Here is an 18,620-nt window from a genome sequence, read left to right as displayed (position 1 = left end):
CTCTTCAGATGGGAAAGGGCTAAGTAATTGGATCGTGCTGTCATTTGTCAGCGTGCCATCACAGATTTGAGAAATTCACAAATAGGTTAAACTGAGAGGATATCCCATTCTGCTGCAAAGAAATTACTTGGCCTTTGACATATTGATGCAATGGTGTATTAGCACAGTCAGTGATTTAGAACCTTGAAAAACTGTAGAATTGGAAAAAAAAGTGCTTTTGAATTGCCCTGGCTTCTTCAAAAAGCATGCTTTTGGTGTATTAAAATGTGTCACGAAATACATTTGAAACATCCATTAAGTGGAAGATTGAATTATGAAGTATGACCACCACCATATTTGACGAAATTTATTACAGCACACCAGAACGGCGATACTGTGAGTGCTTGTGCTGTTCACCTCTGACAGTTCTGAAATGCAAGCAATAGGGACTATCTGATTCTTTCAAACTTGTTTTCTGTTTCAGTGAACTGCCTCTGAGTCAGCATGAGCCTGGATTTCAGATTTGGCTATAACGCTCTTTGGCGTGAATCATAAATATTGTTTCTGATACAGTGTGTCAGGGACATTTGGAGATTCTACAGTTCAGTGCATAATTTACACAAAATTATGAAGAAGTTTTGCCAGCAGATCTGAGAAGGTTCTGCCTCCAAAACACTTTGGGGGCGATCTCACCATGTTGCCAACTGATGGGCGGGGGCAAGTGAGTAAGATCACGAGAGAGCTGAGAAATCACGTTCATGCCAGATTTCTCGCCTCTCGCAATCTCACTGGCACCAGATATCCAGCGAGATCAGCCTTGTTGCGGAAAAGGATGTGATGCTGTTTGCAATATTTAAATTCTCGGTTAAATAGCCTTTAAATATTACAAGTGAGCCCAGGATGGAATCGCCGGGACTCACTTGCCTCTGTGGCCTCACCAGTGAAGGTTCTCACCGGCGAGGGTCACGTATGCTCCCCATCAATGAGGACCTGTTATGATGGCCTCGCTGGTAGAACTGGAATCCATTGAGTTCCCCCCACCCCCCGGGAGGTCAGTGGTGGAGGGGGGGGTTGCCTATGAGCAGTGCCAGCCTGGCACCCTGGAACTGTCCACTTGGCACCCTGGTACTGCCAGCCTAGGACCCCGAGGGGGCAGAGCCTGAGGGGGCAGGCCAATGGGTGGGGGTGGGGGGGGGGTGGTCACCACTGTCACTCTGCAACAGTGATCAGTCAGGGGTGAATGGGGAACCTTGCCACTCCGTAACAGCGATCAGTGGGTGTGGGGGGGAGGGGGGAACCACTGTGCACTGTGCAACTAGTGATCAGTTGATTCATGTGTGGGTGGGGGGTGGTTTTGACCACTATTGGACAAAGCGGGGGGGATTTTGGCCGCTATCAGACAGAGCCAGTGTGGGGGGGGATCAACCACAGAACCGCTGGAGGGGGTGGGGGGGAAGGAAGTGATTGGCTACCATGGCCTGTGATGGCACTGACAGATCTCCATGCTCATGTGCACAATTGCCAGCCTCTGGGCGAGCCTCTATTCCACTCCCCCTATTAGTGAAAAGTTGATTTGGCCGTAGCTTTTTGACAGAGTCGGGTAAGTTTCAATTTTTAAGCCGCCCGGAAAGACCGTGCAAACTTCTCCCGTTTTCATGCTCATTTGGCACCCACTTTGAATAACCTGCAGCGATTATTTCTTCCTGGAGGCTGTGTTAAATTTGGGCCCATCTGAGGCCCAAATCTGATTCAGCAACGATACTTTATTGTCTGGTAATATCATATTTGAGTAGGGGGGGCGGCGAAAGAAAGCAATCATGGTTGCTTGGAATAAGTACACAATCAGTGACCCAACTTTATTTTTTGGCATGAGAAAAAGGATTGCCACTGTACGAAAACCAGATTTATTTGAAGTAAGTAAGACTTTTCAAGTTTTTCTTATACTAATGCAAATGTTCCTTCTGAGGGCAAAATGGGTATTATTTTGAGCAACATTCCATCAAATGTGAAAACGTATAAATTTTAAATATATTAGTGGCTGGATTACATGTTACATTTTAAGTGTGGCAGATGTTTCGTTGCTTCCAATAAATTAATTGGATTGATTTTTCACAAAGTAAAGTTTATTTTTCCATCACAAGTGAAGCTTACATTAATACCACAATGAAGTTACTGTGAAATTCCCCTGGTCGCCACTTTCTGGCGTCTGTTCGGGCCAATGCACGTAACCAGCACGTCTTTCAAATGTGTGGGAGGAAACTGGAGCACCCGGAGGAAATCTACGCAGACACGGGGAGAATGTGATATCTCCAGACAGACAGTGACCCAAGTCGGGAACTGAACAAGGTCTCTGGTGCTGTGAAGCAGCAGTGCTAACTGTTGTGTCACCATGTTGCCCAACCCCACCCCCACCCCCACTCCCACTCCATTCATATATGACAAGAGAGTGTCACACTGTGATCTTTCCACATGTCCCCATGGTACAATTGAACTCCAGTTCTCCAGGATACCTATCATGGTGAGCTCTTAGCCACATTGGATTTGGTGGTGATTGTTCATCAAAGAGGAATTGCTCGTAAGGACCTTTAAATAGTTATTGGTAAAGCTAAATGAGATATGGATGGCACAGTGGCACAGTGGTTAGCACTGATGCCTCACAGTGCCAGAAACCCAAGTTCAATTCCAGCCTCGGGTGATTGTCTGAGTGGAGTCTGTACATTGTCCCCTTGTCTGCATGGGTTTCCTCCAGGGGCTCCAATTTCCTCCCATAGTCCAAAGGTGTGTGGTTTAAGTTGATTGACCATGCAAAATTGCCCCACTTTGTCAGGGGGATTAGTAGGATAAATATATGAGGTTATGGGGATAGTATGTGGGTGGGATTGTGGTCAGTGTGTCTTGATGGGCCAAATGGTCTCCTTGTGCACTGCAGGGTTTCTATGACATTTTCAAAGATATACCCTCTTAAAGATAAGTGGATACATCTCACAGCCCCTTTTCTTGCTTGCTCTTCTTTGACTATTTTCTTATTTTGCTCACTTCTTAGCCTTATCTATTGAGAGGCACCACTCTGCAAGTGTGAGGCAAGGTGAGGAGGCAGATCTCTATGAACTATCACAGTCAGTAGGGGGGAATTGGACATGCACCATTGGTGTACATCTGCATCACGTTTTAGCCATCTAAACTAACCAACCCATAGATTCTAATTAAATTGGTCCAAATGTGCATCAGTTGTCTATATGAGCCTTAAAACTGAACAAGCACTGGCAGAACGATATGGCATTAGTTTCTGCTTACCTCAACGATAGAAAGAAATCTCACAACACCAGCATAAAGTCCAACAAGTTTATTTGTAGCAAACGCCCCAAGCTTTCAGAACACGTTGTTCTGAAAGTTCAGGACTTTAAGCTGGTGTTGTGAGATTTCTTTCTGTTTTACCCCAGTCCAACGCCGGCATCTCCACATCATACCTCCACTATGCCAGCAGAAACAATCTTCTCAGCCTGTCTCAATGTCCCAATCTGAGATTTGATTTGATTTAATTTATTATTGCCACATGTATTAATATGCAGTGAAAAGTTTTGTTTCTTGCGCGTTACACAGACAATGCTCCCGGTACTTGATGGTTTGAATTATAAGGAGAGGCTAGACTGGGGCTTTTTTCTCTGGAGCGTAGAAGGCTGAGAGATGATCTTTTAGAGGTCTATAAAATAATGAGGGGCATAAATCAGCTAGAAAGTCAATACCTTTTCCCAAAAGTAGGGGAGTCTAAAACTAGAAGCAAAGGTTTAAGGTGAGAGGGGAGAGATACAAAAGGGTCCAGAGGGGCAACACTTTCACACAGGGGGTGGTGAGAGTCTAGAACAAGCTGCCAGAGGTAATAGTAGAGGCACAATTTTGTATTTTAAAAAGCATTTAGACAGGTATTTGGGTAAGATGGGTATAGAGGGATATGGGCCAAACGTGGGCAATTGGGACTAGCTTAGGGCTTAAAAAAGGAGCGGCATGGACAAGTTGGACCGAAGAGCCCATTTCCATGCTGTAAACCTCTATGACTCCATGAGTATGACAAAACATACTGTACATAGAGAAGGAAAGGAGAGAGTGCAGAATGTAGTGCTACTGTGATAGCCAGGGTGTAGAGAAAGGTCAACTTAATGCGAGGTAGGTCTATTCAAAAGTCTGATGGCAGCAGGGCAGAAGTTGCTCTTGAATCGTTGGTGCGTGTCCTCAGTTCAGACTTTTGTATCTTCTTCCCGATGAAAGAAGGTGGAAGAGAGTGTGTACAGAGTGTATGTGGTCCTTAATTATGCTGACTGCTTTTCTAAGGCAGCAGGAAATATAGACAGAGTCAATGGATGGGAGGCTTCTTATAAGATATTTTTCTATTATCTTAGAATTATCTTTTATGTTAATGCTAAAGAACACAGGAGATTTTAGGATTAATTGAGTGGTACATCCTGTCAGATCATGGCTCTTTACCCAGGTCGAGTACAAATCCATTAATTCCTGTAAAATTCCTCAGTGAAATGAATTTATACAATCTAATTATTTATCCTTTACTTTAAAGGTGAAGTTGCTCATAAATAACAGCTTGCATCAAATTGACAATCTCGACAATTTAGGAAGCTGGAAATATTGGTGAGTTAGATGATGCATTTCTGGGGCCTTGGTTCAAATCTAGTCCAGAGACCTGGGAGGAATGTCTTCTCTCTGCATCATGATCCTTTAAGAAGTAATGAGGCTGGGTAGTCTCAACCTATATCCTAATGCGGATGGACTTATAGCTAAAAACTACTTATAATCTGGTATCATTTAGTCACCTTATTCAGAGAAGTCAATAGATGACTGATTCTTGAAATCAGACAAAAGTCACACTTGTACAGTAGTTCATGATGTAGTTACGTTTAAGGCATGTTTTTGAACAGAGTCAAGGGAGCTTTTCTCAGAAGTGAAATTTGATTCTGACACTGAATTTGATTCCGACAATGTTATGTCTTTCATTTCCCTTAATACCTTTCACCCAGAACAGTGCAAAATATTTCTCAGAGGAACTATTCAAAGTAGACTCCATCATGCACCTATTTTATATGGTTGAGTAGTGCACTGCTGATAGAACTAATCTACATAACTAAAATAGGATGGTGTGGGGCAAGCGTGACTACAACAAAGCCTCATCCCTACCACAATTACTTGTTGGAAAATCAGACACTTTGCTATTTAGGTGCATGTAATTGTGGACTTGATTCCTCAATATTAGCAAGGCTCTGCACTGTGGGACCAAAAGAGAAAATGCTGGATAATCTCAGCAGGCCTGGCAGCATTTGTAAGGAGAGAAAAAAACTGGTGTTTCGAGCCCAGACGACCCTTTGGCAAAGCTTTGACAGGAAAAATAAACCATTCAAATATTTATCTCAAATGATTTCTTTGATTAAATCCTACTTCTAAAATATGTGAGAATCTTTTGTTGCTTATGTGTAAAGTATGATACAATCTACTCCTGATAATTTGATGTCATTCTGTGCTTATAAGAACATAAGAACGAGGAGAATGAGTAGGCCATCTGGACCCTTAAGCCTGTTCCGCTGTTCAATACGATCATGGCTGATCTTGTCGTGGACTCAACTCCACTGACCCACCTGCTCACCATGACCTTTCATTCCTTTATTGTTCAAAGATGTATCTACCCTTGCTTTAAAAATGCTCAATGAGGTAGCCTCAGCTGCTCCACTAGGCAGGGAATTCCACAGATTCACAACCCTTTGGGTAAAGAAGTTTCTCCTCAACTCAGCTCTCAGTCTGCTTCCCCTTATTTTGAGGCCATGCCTCCCAGCTCTAGTTTCACCTGCCAGTGGAAACAACTTCCCTGCTTCTGTCTTATCTATTCCCTTCATAATCTTATATTTTCTATAAGATCTCCGAACGTTCTAATCTCCTAACATTCTAATTGAATGCTAAACTGAATAGTGCAATTTTGTTTAAAAAGTATCGAATTATTAGTCAAGTTGATTTAAGTTTTATAGACTGCATAAGATCCCTTTTATTAACCAATTGATTAAATCTCTTTCAAATTTGTGCATCATGTGTTGACATCACGTAGTAGCTGATAATCTCCAAATTCAGCACGATAATAGGCAGGATGTAATATGTTCATGATCTTCTCTGCTATTCAATTACTTAAGTCTTTGTGTCAAAATATCTTTGAAAGGGTTCTACATTTAGGTTTTATTCATTTTACACAATGCTACCTTGCACCAGCTCTGCAAAAAAAGTGAAGTCAATTCTGTTATTTTGAAAAGATGAAATAATGATTAGGGTGACCCATGGTAGAAGTGTTACAATACATAAAGCTGATGTTGGCTTTTCATACCCCTACAAAGCTGTTACCTGTGTGTCTTTTCATCATTAAAAAGCACGTAAAAGATTTTCCTGCATAGGTTGCGGTTCATGAGATGATTATTCAGTGACTGCACATTGGTCGGTAAATCACCAAAAATTAAATTCTGCATTTTATACATCCTGTATTTTGATTGCTCCAGCAAAATTGTCAACTGGTATATCTCCTTGGGGAATAATAAATCATTCCTACATTTGGTAATTGGTAATTATTATTCTAAACACTATGCTGGCTCATATGTTCTGGTTTTTTTCCAGATAAGAGCGACAAAGCGTTTGTTGGTTCACAAGCTTTACGAGCATTCAGTATTGCATGATTGAAAACTTCTGTAATGTTATTTGATTAGAACAGAAGTGCCAACATGGGAAAAGGAAACAAGAGGAAAAGGCTTCTCAATTCCCTTCATAACCTCAGGGTATCCCATCTCGTTTTACAGCAGTTAATACACTTTGAAGAATGGTTTCTGTCACAATGGGCGGAATTTTACAGCCTTGCTTGGGCAAGAACATAAAATCCCACCCAACACCATTGGAGATTTCCGTTCTGGGAACCTCCAGAGGTTTTGGTAGAGTTTCAGCCCATAATGTTCATTGCAACACAAAATAATAATAATGTACCTGTCATGTAGTACTTACAAATTACTAAATGCTGGTAATTTATTTTTAGTTAGTATAATGGAAAACAATGCACATTTTCACAATGGCAACTCAATATTTTAAACAGAAACGATTCAGTAACTATTGTCATCTCAGCAATGTGCTAAAACTGTTTGGAACCATCTAGTGGTAAGAGTAGGGATTGATAGATAAACAGTGTGAGCCAAAAATCCTCTGCTCTGCTCTACGAGTCAGAACAGTCAATCTACATTCCCGACCCAAATGGAAGACTCAAGTCAGACGGAGTCAGATGGGTGGCACTGTGATACAGTGGCTCGCACTGCTGCCTCACAACACCAAGGACTCAGGTTCGATTTCTGGCTTGGGTGACTGTCTGTGTGGAGATAGCACATTCTCCCCATGTCTGCGTGGGTTTCCTCTTGGTGCTCCAGTTTTCTCCCACAGTCCAAAAGATGTGCTAATGTTCTCCCTCAATGTACCCAAACAGGGGCTGGAGTGTGGCGACTCGGGGATTTTCACAGTAACTTCATTGCAGTGTCAATGTAAGCAGACTTGTGACACTAATAAACAACTTTAACATTTTAAGGTTATCTAACTTGCATGGAGATGGAAGGTGGGTGCCGGACTGTTATAACCACATCTGGACATAGGGAGGAAAGAGCATTTGTCAACTGCTGTTGTTGTGTCAGCCAACAGCATAAACAAATACCTGTTGATAAACCAATGATTCTCCACACCCTTCTATAAGTGTTCTGACGGCAGGTCTAGGACACGGCCTCCATATGGGGCCTACATCTGGCACTTGAAGGTTCTGCACTGTGGTTCATCCCAGAAAGCCAATGTGATGACTGCAGCCGATCTCAAATGATGCAACTATCTGTTTCAAACAGGTCAGTAGAACGCAGCATGATGTTGCGCAAAAGTCAATCTTCACAAAACTAGGTCCAAATTTGAGTAAATCTAACAGGAAGTGGGTGATGGCCTCTGACCATAATATCGAACTGATAGGAAAACCTAACATGACATGTTAAATGGATGAATATAAGATACTAAAATGCCAACTTCTGGAGCAGTGACTCACAGCCAGTTCTTAGATTTTGAACAGACTAACAGTCAGAATTGATCAAAAGAATTGATGCAGTCATTAACGATAAATGCCCATAAGTGACAGGGAAATATCCTGATGCATTTAAAGGATAGATAACAGGAAAACAGAGCATGCAATTAAAGCAATGAATTTCAATGAAGAAAACTACAAGTGGCACTTTTTAATGCAGTTTATGCTGAGGTAAGTTGTCTGGAAGAACTTGGTATTATGACAAAGTCAAAGAACCAGGCCAGTAGCTCAGCAATATAATGACAGTTATTATCCAAACAGTGAATGGATGAGAATATTGATTCCAAATATTTTAAAAAAGCAACAGAAAGAAAATATTTATCAAAGTCTTGTGTATTTGTGCTGCAGCACCAAGGGGGACACTTCCATCACGTGCACAGTTGCTATTTCTGTCAGTATCCGTCCTGCTGCCTGCATTAAAATGAAGAAGTTGACGTGACAGAGATTAACAATGAAATTCAAGCTAACCAATTTAGGTCTGTGCAGTCCTTAACCAGCTGCAAGTTCTTATATTTTGTCGACCTATCTTCTATCAATTTCTCCCTCTCTAAAACATGCTTCTGATGTTTCAGTAAATGATAAAGGCATATCGTCAGGAAATTTCAGTAAATGAGATTCCCAACTTCCAATGAATGCAGAGGATTATCATAACATTTAGTTACAGGATACTTTTTGTTCCTTTGCACTGTGTCTTTATGCACAGTGTTCCTATGAAGTTTGTTTAGCTCTGCTGGTAAACAATAGAAATGTCAATTGGAAAGGTCATGAATCCCACATTAGACACTGAGTTTTTCTTAAATATATTCAAATACATTTTATTGCTTTTACCAAAAAGTAACCATAAATTAAAAATTACAACCAAATCTCCTCTACGATCATTGGGTGTTGAGAACCTCATTTACTGAAATTTCCTGAAGATATATCTTCATCGTTCACTGAATCATGCGGAACAGTTGATAAATGATTGTTAGACTAGATATAAGAACCTGAAATTGGTTAAGGACTGTGAAACCAAGTAATGGTTAACTTGAATGCTGCTGTTCAAATCTGTCAAACTAACTTGTTTATTTTAATGCAGGCAGCATTACTCTGGCCAAAATTTTCCATCCACTACCGCCACTGGAATCTTCTAGTCCTGCTGAAGGCGACCACCCTAACACAGGTTCCCTGATGGAGGGGGGTGCAAATAAAGGTGAAACTCATTGACAGTGGTGGGACTGGAAGATCCCCAGCCAGCCAATGGAGGACTGCGTCTACTGCTGCCAAATTCACCACAGTAGGGTGGAAAATCCCCTGACAGAGATAGCAATTGCACATGTGCTAGTGTTGTAGCTGGAAAGGCATTGGGAATGGTTGCATGTAGGCCGAAAGCACACGTGCAACTGTTCCTGATACTTTCTGGTGGGCAGCAGCAATTATAGCATTTATCTAATGCAAATGGAAGAGGAAGTACTGTAATAGCTATCAAATGCTAAAACTGTTGTAGCCAGCTGCGGAATGTTCCACCTACTTATATTTGCAAAAGATATTGTGATGAAGTCACAAGTATTGTGGCATCCCTCAATCAGCATCACTAGAAACAAATTATCCATTAATCATCACGCTGGTGTTGGTGGAAGCTTGTCTTGTGCAACTTGACTGTCATTGTCCCACATTACAACAATACCTGCAAGTCAAAAAGTATATTATTGGCTGTAAAGCACTTTGAGACATCCAGTGGTCATGAAAAGTGCTTTATAAATACAAGTCTTCTGTTTCTTTTTAAAGTAAACTCTTCAAACTTTTGAGACACAACCAAGAAGTTCATTGGTAGCATACTTGATTTTCTGGATCTTTAAAAAACACCTAACTCTCCAATAGAGTGGGCAGCAATCCTTGGACTGATTGTTGCAGGATGCTGCCAAAATGGCGAGTTTTAAGAATTACTTACCTGAATGTGAATCAATCACATTGACTTTTATCTGTCCTGATTACTTTCATCCTTCTCCCATTCCTGACCATCTCCCTCTCTCTCCTGGTCACATTGCTCTCATCCCTTTAATAGCCTATCTGAGGGCTCCAGGGACAACTGGAAAGTAATTGCAGTCAGATACGTTCCAAGACCCAATCTTGGATGCACTTTGGGCCTATCCACTCTGGCATAAATGTCTTTCAAGGCCAATCTCTAAGGCAATTACTAAAAGCATACTTCATAAAATCCCACCAATACTGGAATGAAAACTTACAATGGTCTCATAACCATGGAATCCCTACAGTGCAGAAGAGGCATTGAGTCTACACCGACCCTCTGACAGAGTAACATACCCTGGCCTTTTCCCTTACCCTATCCCTGTAATCCCACACATTCATCATGGCCAATCCCATCTAACATACACAAAGAACAAAGAACAAAGAACAACCCAGCACGGGAAACAGGCCCTTCGGCCCAACAAGCCCGCGCCGCCGCATCACCCTACACCTATTCTACCCTGCGTATCTACAAATAGAACCCCTGACTTAGCCAGATTCAGGGGAGAATAGTGTCAATTTGGTAAAACCAATCAGCCTAAGAGCACATCTTTGGGGTGTGGGAGGAAACCGGAGCGCCCGGAGGAAACCCACGCAACCACAGGGAGAATGCGCAAACTCCCACAGACACAGGCCCAAATCCATGTATCTGCACAGCTAGCAGTGCTAGTCACCGAGCTGTTGCGGCGCCCGTCTACCGGTCCAGGATCAAGCACACACACCGACACGAAGTACTAGGCCACTCCCGGAACCTCCAGGAGCAGCCCACGCACGACCCACCATGTGCATGCCCCTCATTTGACAACAAGGTGGACCTCCACCTGCGGAATAAAAAGACAAAAACGTTAATCACAAGCCTGCCTTTCCGGCGTCTCCCGAGGTTCTAACCCTTATTCAATAACCCCTACCATAACCCTCCATCCTCGTTTCACTCATGTGCCTATCTAACTGAACCTTAAACGAGTCCAACGTTCCCGCCTCCACCACCCCACTCGGTAGCGCGTTCCATACCCCCACTACTCTCTGCGTAAAGAACCTTCCTCTCATATCCAAATTATACCTCTACCCCCTCACCCTTAAATCATGTCCTCTTGTATTTGTAACCAATCTAGGGAGCAGTCTCTCACTATTGACTCTGCCTATTCCCTTCAGTATCTTATATACCTCTATCATGTCCCCCCTCAATCTCCGTCTTTCCAAGGAGAACAGTCCCAGTTTCTCCAACCTTTCCTCGTAACCCAGCCCCTCCATGCCAGGCAACATCCTGGTAAACCTCCTCTGCACCCTTTCCAGAGCCTCCACATCCTTCCGGTAGTAAGGTGACCAGAACTGGACGCAGTACTCCAAATGCGGTCTAACCAACGTTCTATACAACTGAAGCATTAGACGGCAGCTTTTAAACTCTATACCCCTTCCTATAAAGGCTAGCATTCCATAAGCCTTCCTGACAACATTCTCCACTTGTGTCGCAACCTTCATGGATTTGTGAACCTGCATTCCCAGGTCCCTCTGTGTTTCTATACTCCTAATTTGTCTACCTTTAATCACATAGCTCCTCTCTACATTATTCCTTCCAAAATGCATCACCTCGCATTTGTCAGGATTAAATTCCATCTGCCACCTATCTGCCCAATGCTCCAACCTATCTATATCCTGTTGTATCACCTCACAATCCACTTCGGTACCTGCCAACCCTGCCATCTTGGTGTCATCAGCAAACTTGCTGATCACACCACCTACGCTCTCTTCCAAGTCATTTCTGTAGACTACAAAGAGGAGAGGTCCCAGTACTGAGCCCTGCGGCACACCACTGGTCACTGGCCTCCAGCCGGACAAAGTCCCCTCCACAACTACCCTCTGTCTCCTATTGCCCAGCCAGTTCTCAATCCACCTAGCTACCTGGCCTCGTATCCCATGCGCCTTAACCTTTTCTACCAGCCTACCATGAGGGACTTTGTCAAACGCCTTACTGAAATCCATATAGATGACATCAACGGCTCTCCCATCGTCAACCATTTTTGTCACCTCCTCAAAGAATTCCACCAGATTCGTAAGGCAAGACCTCCCTCTAACAAAGCCATGTTGCGTATCCCCAATCAGACCGCAACGGTCCAAATGCTCATACATCCTACCCCTAAGTACTTTTTCCATTAATTTCCCTACCACCGATGTCGAACTCACCAGCCTATAATTTCCAGGGTTATCCCTACTACCTTTTTTGAACAACGGGACCACATTTGCTACCCTCCAGTCTTCTGGGACCTCACCTGTGTCCAAAGAAGAGACAAAGATTTGCGCCAGAGGCCCAGCAATTTCATCTTTCACCTCCCTAAGCAGCCTGGGATAAATACCATCAGGCCCCGGAGCTTTATCCATCCTTACGCTACCTAAAAGCCCTAGCACTTCCTCCCTCGTAATAGATATTTCCTGCAGCTGATCCTCAGCTCCCTCTAACAGACTGCACGATTCCGAACCCCTCTCCTTCGTGAATACCGACGCAAAGTATTCATTCAGGAGCTCCCCCATTCCCTCCGACTCAATACATAACTCCCCGCTTTTGTCCCTAAGAGGACCAATTTTCCCTCTAACTACTCTCTTGCTCCTAATATAGGAATAAAATACCTTCGGATTTTCCTTAATCCTACCAGCCAAAGCCATTTCATGCCCTCTCTTCGCCCTTCTAATTCCCCTTTTTAACTCCCTCCTACTCTCTCTATATTCCTCCAGCGCACTCTCCGTACCCAGTCGTTTTGACCTAACATACGCCTCCCTCTTCTTCCTGACCAAATCTTCAATACCCCCTGTAATCCACGGCTCTCTAATCCTACCTTTCCCATCCTTCCGCTCAACTGGAACATACCTCTCCTGCAACCATTTCATTTTGCCCTTAAAAGCCTCCCACTTGCCAACCGTGGACTTGCCAGCTAACAGTCCCTCCCAATCAGTGTCCTGCAGCTCCCTCCTAATCCTGCTATAGCTGGCCTTTCCCCAGTTCAACACACTCCCGTTCGGCTGGCACTCATCCCTTTCCATTTTTATCCTAAAGTAGACGGACTTGTGGTCACTATTAGCCACATGTTCGCCTACCTCTACCTCTCCCACCTGCCCCGGCTCATTACTCAACACTAAATCTAGTATAGCCCCTTCCCTAGTCGGGCTAGTTACATACTGCTCTAGAGACCCTTCCGAAACACATTTCACAAACTCCTCTCCCTCCGTACCCCCAGCTCTAGGCCCCCTCCAATTCATTCCAGGAAGATTAAAGTCTTGGGACATTAAAGGAGAATTTAGTATGGCCAATCCACCTAACCTACACACCTTTGGAATGTGGAAGGAAACTGGAGGAAACACACAAAGACATGGGAAGACTGTATAAACTCCACACAGATAGTCAGCCAAGGCTGGAATTAAACTTAGGTCCCTGGAGCTGTGAGGCAGCAGTGCTACCTACTGTGCCACCATTTAGGAGAACTTTTTTTTAACAGTTTGGGCCTGGACTATGTTTATGATGTTGCAAAGCTCAGCCAGAAAATTAGCACAGTGGCACAGTGGTCCGCACTGCTGCCTCACAGCACCAGGGACCCAGGTTCGATTCCCGGCTTGGGTCACTGTCTGTTTGGAGTTTGCATATCCTCCCTGTGTCTGCATGGGTTTCCTCTGCATGCTCCAGTTTCCTCTCATAGTCCAAAAGATGTGCAGCTTAGGTGAATTGGCCATGCTAAATTCTCCCTCAGTGCACACAAACAGGTGCCGGAATGTGGCGACTAGGGGATTTTCACAGCAACTTCATTGCAGTGTGAATGTAAGCCTACTTGTGACCATCAAATAAACTTTACTCTACTTTAACCTAGCTGAGCTGTAGTAAATGGCACAGACACCTTCCTACACCCAGATCCTGATTTGGAATGTGATTAGAGCAAGATTTGTGAATCAGGCTGAAACCCTAACAAATATCCAACCTTAAAAATCCTCTCCTGGAATTTCTGGCCTTATTTAGACAGAAGTAGGAAAACTGCAAGTTTGGGCAAAGATGGAGATATGCTGTAAACAATCTTTTGAATATAATCGTTTGAAGAGCTCGCAGACCTTTATAATGTCCATGAAATATACTCCGTGTCAGAAAGTATTTGAACAGGGTTAATGGAGCATTAGCTCTGGAACAGTCAGAGGTCTAGATCGTCATAGCTGAACAAAGAGAGTGGAGCTGCGAAAAGTTAGAAAAAAGACTGGCAATTAATTAAAATACACACACTGTGTGACCTCGCAGTTGCAGGAAGCTCCATGATAAACTGCTTCTCAAAAAAATATAATGAACAAATTAAGAAAAATTGAATTAAGGTGAGAAAAACTGCTGGAAGTCGATCAGAATGAATAATACTTTAAGGTGGCAAAAGTATGATTTAGTTTCCTAACCAATTGGGTCAAAGCTGTTGTCAGCTTGGAATTGTGTGCAGTTTTAAAAGTGTTGTTTGTTGTTTTTGGAGATTGTGCTGCACTTAGCATTTTAGCAAATCACTCGGAGGCTTAAAAATGTACTGATATGATTAATGGCGTAAAAACAGCTCTTGCTGCTTGAGCTTTGAGATTAAGTTTGCAAACATCACATGATGAGGGATGGCAGAGACAAGGAACGGGGGAGAAACAGGAAATACCGCTGTGATGTAGAGCTAGAAATATATTCATATGTAATACTTCATTTGCATATTGTAACTGTTTATAAATATTTGATTGTAAGTAGGGATTCTGGTTTGCAGCATTAATAAAATTGAGATGAATATTTTTAATAGAGTTTAATAAATATTAGAACAGCGAAAAATATTTTGTTTACTGTAAAATTTCCACTAGATGAATTTATTTTTAAATGTTCATAGAATCTCTACAGTGCAGAAGGAGGCCATTTGGCCCACTGAGCCAACCCCAGCAACAATCACATCCAGACCCTATGCACATAACACCCCCACACATTTACCCTGCTCATCCCCGTGACATTGAGGGGGCAATTTAGCATGGCCAATCAACCCAGCTGCACATCTTGGCAATGAGGGAGGAAACCAGAGCACCCAGAGGAAACCCACACAGACACAGGGAAAATGTGCAAACTCCACACAGATAGTGACCCAAGTCTGGAATTGAACCCGGATCCCTGGCAGCAGCGCCAATCACTTTGCGACCCTGCCAGCTATGTTGTTGCCTTTAATAAATTAGTAATTAAAACAAAAACCTGTAATAAAGTTTTAAATGGCTCAGTAAGGTAATTTTATGGTTACACTGAGGGCTAAAATTTGATAAGGGCGGAGATTGCAAAGCATAATTACCCTGATCAAAAGGAACTTCATGCTGCTTGCTTATCTCCATAATTGTAGCTTACAGCCCAAAGCTAAACACGCTCTTCACTGGCTCTCTGCTCAGAAGGGGGCCGAAGTTAGTGTGACGCGACCTTGAGTTAATGCAAACCTGAACTTCTTAAAGCCAGTGTGCACCTAGAAAGTGAGGTGACTTTTGGCCACAGGAACTCATTCAACTGGCTGGAAAAGACATTAAAAGAAGGATGAGTAATGGAGCAGCAGACTAGAAAGAAGGTTCCTAGGTTCACATGGGCAATGGCTGGAAATTTCCAGTCATTTGCACTCAGCCAAATTTCCATTCACTGCAGTGGGACCAGAGAATCCTGCCGGCTTGAACAACAGGAAAACTCCAGCCCATGTTAAAGTCCCTAGCGCTGGAGAAGAGATGTCATCTTCCAACTTAAGAACAGGAGGTCCTGCAGACACTCGTTGTGAAGGCAGGGGGAACAGATAGCCAAGGAGGTCAATGCCAGGGTCTGACCTCGTGGACTTGGGGACAGTGATGCAAGAAGCTCAATTACTTCACACAACTTGGCAAGGTCAATGCATCTTCAAATGCCATACCATACCAACTACATGACCAACCTCACGCACACTTGGCAGCACGGTGGCACAGTGGTTAGCACTGCTGCCTCACAGCACCACGGACACAGTTTCAATTGTGGCCTCGGGTCACTGTCTGTGTGCGATTTGCAGGTTCTCCCCGCATCTGCATGGTTTCTTCCAAGAACTCCGGTTTCCTCCCACAGTCCAAAGATGTGCCGGTTACATTGATTGGCCATGGTAAATTGTCCCTTAGTATCAGGGGAACTAGGTAGGGTTTATGCATAGGGTTACAGGAACAGGGCCTGGGTGGGATTGCAGTCAGTGCAGACTCGATGGGCCGAATGGCCTCCTTCTGCACTGCAGGGATTCTATGCTTCTACACTGCTCCACAAACCACACCACCATCAATCACTGGTCAGAAACACATAGGACATGAATTTGATCCATTTTTCCCTCATACTTACCACTACTGCAAACATTACACCCATGTCTTGCAGCTTCCATGTGTTCCAGGTGTACTGTTGTTTCAGGCGTAACACCCAAACTCATTGCAACACGTTCCTGGCTCTCAAAAGGGAATTGGGTAAATTCTCAAAAAGAAAAATTGCGGGGCTATGGCTGAAGGGCAGGGAAGTGGGACCAACTGTGTTTTATTCACTTAGCTCAACCATATTTCTATATTAGAAAACCATAGTGCGAGTGTGAATATATATCATTTTAAAGATTTGAACCAGAATTTTACCGTGCTCTGTCAGGCTCGTGGTGGAGCAAGCTCGAAGGACAGTAATCAAAAATTACTTTATGTGGAATATTATTTGCAAAGGCAGTCACCGAAAGAAATGGGTTTGGAAGGAGTTAGGGTCTGATGGTGATGAAGGAGACAAAGAAGTAATTGAAGGTTGCATTGTATGCGATCGAGTGAGGGTTAGCGTGTACTATTGTGGATGGTTTTGTTGGTGTATGAGGCATCATAGCAGTGTATGCTCAACAGCACAAAGTGCAAGTCGGGCTAAACAAAGGAAATAATATGAGGATTGTAGCAGCTGTTGAGTGTTAGTGGAATGAGGTGGAGAGAAGAATCTTGGTGTGAAGAAATGGATACGAGGGACGGTAGGATTGATAGTGGTGGGGCTAAAGTTGATTTGCACAGGATTATAAATAGAGTAAGAGAGAAGTGAAAAGATGTCTCACCTTGTTAGTCCTGATCAAATCTTCAAATTTCTTCCTGCATTGACAATGGGTTGGATTTTATGAGGAACTATACTTCCAATCTTCACAGCTGAAAAATTGGTCAGCAAAAGGTCCATCCAAGCCCTGATTGCAGATGTTCTGCAAGCAGCAGCTTTCATTGTTTCACAGTGGGACTTCTGCCCCCACCTGGGAGGAAATACTGCCTCAGAAAACTGCCAGTGAATCTGATTGGCCAGGAGCCCTGTAATCTCAGCACCACCAAAAGCCACAGGAAGTCCCTGAGAAGAAGAAATGATGGACTGCGGGCGTAACGACCTCAGTGAGGCCCATGAGGTTGGCCTCTTGGAATATGAGCTCCCTGATTGAGGTAATGATCGTCTGCAGGCCTGGCAAAACTTGCCATAAACAGGTTTAGACAGCAGGCGACCGAGGGGGTTGTATGACCCGACTGTTTGCGCCTGACCTGCAGTTATATTCGCGGCCGGGTGTCCCTGGAGAGGGAGCATGTGATGTCTGAGGGCATTATTAATGTCTTCTGTGCTTGCTGGGCACCGCAGGGACTGGGGTGCATTATTGATCCCCTTAATCACATTTTGATTTGACCTTTTTAAGTTTCCTTTTCACTTTGTCCTTTGTTTCAGGTGAGTCCCCTCCTTTTGGGAGCTGCCCGTTTTAATTTGTCCCTTCGTTAATTTGATTTAATTTTATTTGGTTGACCAAAAAGAGCAGTAATGACTGTTTGCCCAATCAGAGGCTATCATCTATGTAAATATTGAGGAGTGTCAGGTCTACTTACACTCCAGATTCTGACTTTGTAGCTGAAGGACTCTTTGGAATGGAGTAAGTTTGTAAATAAAAGGAATCTGCTGAAGGGACATTAGCCTCTGAGGAGTTATTTCACCGGGCTTGAAGGTAAAGTCAGGGTTTAGGATGAGCCTGAACAGAAGATCCCGCTGCAGGATTTGGGCTCTGCTTTTGAGAAGCTGAGGGGGAAGATTGAAAGTCAGATTATGATCTTGAGGTGGGCGCCTCCAACAGGCATGGGAGATCCCGTAGAGGAGGTTCTTTGGTGTCCTGCACATCACCAGCCCACTCAATGAAAGTTGCCAGGCATTGTGCCATACCTCTTGCCTTCCCCTGCTGAATGTAAAATAGCAAAGGAGGCAGAATGTGGCTCTTCAACAGCCATTAATTTATCATTTAAAATCCTCAGTAGGTCTCAGGCCTGGCAGTCTGCTTACCATCTTCCCCACTCACTGTAATATGGAAGACAAGTCAGGGTGGTTTATTTTATGAGCAACTGGGGTGGGGCGAGTTGCTCGCCATAAATCCAGTCCAAAGGCATTAAAATCTTCTGTCACCTTTCTGCTTTGTTGCTGGATAATTTGGCAGGGCACTTGGTGCCCATCAGAAAAGGAAGTGCC

The sequence above is a fragment of the Carcharhinus amblyrhynchos genome, chromosome 6 (assembly GCF_965287045.1).
Source record: "Carcharhinus amblyrhynchos chromosome 6, sCarAmb.v2.hapA, whole genome shotgun sequence".
NCBI classification, from domain to species: domain Eukaryota; kingdom Metazoa; phylum Chordata; class Chondrichthyes; order Carcharhiniformes; family Carcharhinidae; genus Carcharhinus; species Carcharhinus amblyrhynchos.
Note: the sequence above shows the minus strand (reverse complement) of the source record.